Source organism: Mycena indigotica (genome assembly GCF_014461135.1).
Source record: "Mycena indigotica strain 171206Taipei chromosome Unknown Mind.scaff0015, whole genome shotgun sequence".
NCBI lineage: Eukaryota > Fungi > Basidiomycota > Agaricomycetes > Agaricales > Mycenaceae > Mycena > Mycena indigotica.
In genome coordinates this window covers 352,432-356,714 of record NW_023503014.1, presented here as the reverse complement: position 1 = coordinate 356,714, position 4,283 = coordinate 352,432, and positions in this window count along the sequence as shown.

The window sequence follows — 4,283 nt, the reverse complement described above, 5'->3', positions numbered from 1 at the left end:
CCTGTGACAATACAATCATCAGAGAATGTCACAGATCGTCACAATTCAAAGTTGTATAATCTGAGTATATAAACAACTTCCATGAAGTAACCTATAGTAACACCTCAATATTTGTGTCAATCCTGGTCAATCACTAGCTGAGATGAGATGATATTATAATAACTAGAATAGCTATACAGTCGATTTAAGCAAAACTGAGAATGCCTGAATAGTAATACCAATATTGTTGCCCATGCAATGCTACTACTATAGCTATGCTACTTAATGATCATCCATCAGGCATATTGATCTAGCCAGATCTCCACCAGTCCCTGATGAATTCAAATGATTGTTTTACTGACAGCTATGCAGTTACCTAGCCTTGATATATCAATACCATAGTTCACTCATCATACTCTCAAGGATGTTCCTGACCGCACTTATATCATATATCTCCATTACATAGTTATCAAGATAGAGGCTCATCAGTTGGACATCAGCTGATAATTGATATAACTATTGAGCTGTTACTATGGGTTACTTCATGGAAGTTGTTTATATAGTCAAAGTATGCGACTGTGATTTTGTGACAATCTGTAACATTCTCTGTGATAATTTCCTTTTTTGGCCATTTGTCATATCTATCACTCTATATATATTACAGTCATAATAATAGTTTCATTTTTGTGACATATGTAGTTAAACTACCAGTCACTCTTTAGCTACTTACCCGGAAAATTTCCTTCTTGGGATGGATGTTACTCATGTCACACAGAGTGATAAACATGACAAATGCATGATTTTGTCACACTTGGACTTAGACCTAGATACCAGGACAATTATAGCAGCTGTAGCAGCATAGGATAGGACTTAGTCACATTGTAAAACTACTGACCCATTTCAATCAATTCAGCGGGCCTGTGACCCGTGACCGTTTGGCCGAAATGTCCAATTCGGCCGCAGGCCGAATTTCGCGTGACCTATTACCCGATTAGGAAGTTCGGCGTGCCGCAGGCGCTGAAAATTTGAAAATCTTCCCGATGTGACCGTGACCCACCTAATTGAATGAAATAGGTCAGTATATCTTTCAGTATAGCTGAAAATGATGCTTTTTGTTTACTTTCAGGCAGTACTGGAATTGGTACTGAAAACAATACTATTAGTTTATCTGACATCTATACCAAAAATAGTGCTTTCAGCAACAGTTTTAGCAGCTGCTGAAAACACAGTTTTCAGTATATGCTTGAAGTGATGCTAAAAGCACTCCTTTCAGCTCAGCTTATATCTCATCTGAAATTTGTCCTATTGGGGACACTGATTTCCATGCCAAAATGAATGATTTCAGCATAAATTTTAGTTTCAGCTGAAAACAAGCATTTTAGGATGCAACTGAAACTTGTACCAATAATTTCCAACATCAGAACCCTGTGGGGGACTTCATGTTCTGATGCATGGACTTCAGTCCAATGTTCAGTTGCATACTTGAAACCTTGTTTTCAGCTTGAACTGAAATCAGTGAGTTCAGCATGAGAATCAGCATCACCAAAAGAACTAATTTCAGAAGACACAAAAATTGAGCTGAAAATAGTGCATTTGGCATTACTTTCACTATATACTCAAAGCTGTGTTTTAGGTAGTCAGTAAAACTGTTGCTGAAATCACTGCTTTCAGTGCAAATTTTGGACAAACTGATAATATTGTTTTCAGTTCCAATTTCAGGACTATCTGAAACCACAATAAAAAGCATCATTTTCAGTTACACTGAAAAATACCATTTTACAGTGTGTAGTAGCATAGAGGGAAACTTAGAGCCTATACTGCAGCAAGATATTTGAGAATTATTGCAGCATAGCTATTTTACAGTCATCGGCCTCACTTCTAATTAGAAGAGATATGTGGGATTAACAGGTGCAATAGGAAACTGTGGGAACTGCAAACAAGCTAAAATCTGTATATGTATTTGATTTCTGTTTGCACCAGACTCGGAAGTTCCTCCGCGCTCGAACCAAGCTGAGTCCAACGCTTGACCTCAGTCCTTCCGAAAGCGTCATCACGATTTGCTACTCGTAAGATTTCGGCTTACTGAAGCAAATCATGATGACGCTTTCGGCCAGATGGATCGTCGCCCGAACACATATCAACTGTACGCAGATCCGGCAACTCTGCAACGGAGCCTCTCACGTGGCTGCGACGATCATGATTCACGACGCCGAGCCTGACTCTCATCTTGCTTCCCCTTGTGCTTGACTTGGGGGATGAGCGTCACGCAAGGAGGACACTAAACAACGAAGTAGGGGGGTCCGTAGCGACAGGCGGGAAGCACGGCGCGCAGGCCCAGCCACGCACAACGCAGGAGGGCCCAAGACCGGGATTCCTCGTCGGATCCGAAGATGCGAGCAGTGGGCGCTGGGAAGAATCTGGCGTGGCATTGTCAAACCCAAGTCAAGCCGAAGCGCGTGGGAGTCCGTCGCGGGTTGATGAGTGCTTCGATGTGCGCCTCGCCCCACAGAGATTACGCGCGACTGCTTGCGGCAGCGCCCCGTCCTCGTGCTGACGCTGACAAGAGCACGGAAGCGTTCCGCTCTACCTCTCATAAAAAAGCGTGCGCGGAGGACGCAGAAAGTTATTCTCTTTCTCAATCCCCATTCAGGTAAGGAATCCCTTGCATCGGCACCCTCCCCTGACCCCCGTCGCAAGAAAACACCATGCAAATCACCGCCGTCTTCGCCGCCCTCGCGCTCGCCGCCGTCCCGCCAACGCACAGCTGCCCGCTTTTGTCATCTTCTATTCTGGCCCCAACTGCTCCGGCCAGACCCTCGGCTCGTACGGAAACATCCTCCCCAACCAGTGCATTGCCCCGAGCAGTGGCGCGCAGAGCGTCACCTGGGGCGGCTTCTATGGTAGCGAGGGCATCTTCGGCATCGACCTCCTCACCTCTGGGGGCTGCAGCGGCGCTGCCACCCACAGCGCTGCATCTTCCGACTGCCGCACCGCACCGGCCGGGTGGGTGTTCTTGACTCTGCGTGTGTGCAGGAGACTAATGATTTTGTGCAGACAGACCTGGCAGAGCGTCCGCCTCACACGGTAGATACTTGCACGATTGTTATTTGCATAGATGCACATTCAGAATTAAAGCGTTGTCGGTGACACAGCTTCTGCTTCAGCCGGGCTGACCATGAGTTGGCCGCGAGATATAAGATCTGAATCAAGTTCAGCGGCGACAGGTATTCATAGACGTTGCGCACCGACGGCGTTCTGGCTTGTACAGGGAGCTTGTGACATCACGTGCCTTTCCCTTACCTCGGGTCCCCGATCCATTGTTCGATCCATTGTCCGCCCCGTTTGGTACAAGTTTGGTAGGTCACGATAGATCTTGGAGAAATAAAAAAGTCTTTTTTATGAATCTAATCTAAGTGGCCACATACAACTGCTGCCTCTTGATTGACCCCAGCCTAGATAGACTATCATTATCATCATTCTCAGCTACTATACATGGCGGGAGTAGCTACCACACCACCACAAATTTAAAATCTTCAATATCCTCTGTAGCCACCTACACAATCCTGCTCTGCCCTACGCTGGCAAGGCAGGGGATGCTATTGGGCAAGAGCTATGAGCGCCATTGCCAAGCACTAATGGAGGGGTGAGAGCGGGGTGCAGTGACGAGCAGGTGGGGCACGGGTGGGGGCAGCGAGCGCGACAAGCAGGTGGTGGCAAGAGCAGAGGCATCAGTAAAACTACACCTCGGTCTTAGGCATCTTTGGGATCTTGGGCAAGATCCCAAAGATGCCTAAGACCTCAAAGACGCCTAAGACTGCGGTCTTGGGCTAAGCAGATTCAATTGTCTTGGGAATCTTTCCCAAGACCAAAATGGTCTTACCAAGACCTAGTTGGTCTTTACCCAAGATTGTAAATAGCTTGCCAAAGATATTTATTAGAAGTCTCAAGACCATATGTGAGTTAAAAAGCTCATATATTGCACGCTACTATACAACCAATATATTCTACATGGGTAAATGACATACTATCAGCGCTGCAGTCCGTGCTCTCGGCACATTTCAGTGCTCTACGACAGGCCGCATCGGCCCTCATTACCGTCCACAGGGTACCCAACAGCGCCTAGTTCATCACCGTGAACGACAGTCTTGGGTAAAACAAGGCCTTCTGTTTGGTGGTCAGTGATAATAATGAGCACGAGCAATACTGGAACTGACCGCGGCAGTCTTTCCGATGGCCCGCAGCGAGCGCGACCCGCAATTGCGCCATCGTGAAACCAAGCACTAGGCGAGGAGCGGCTAGGAGGA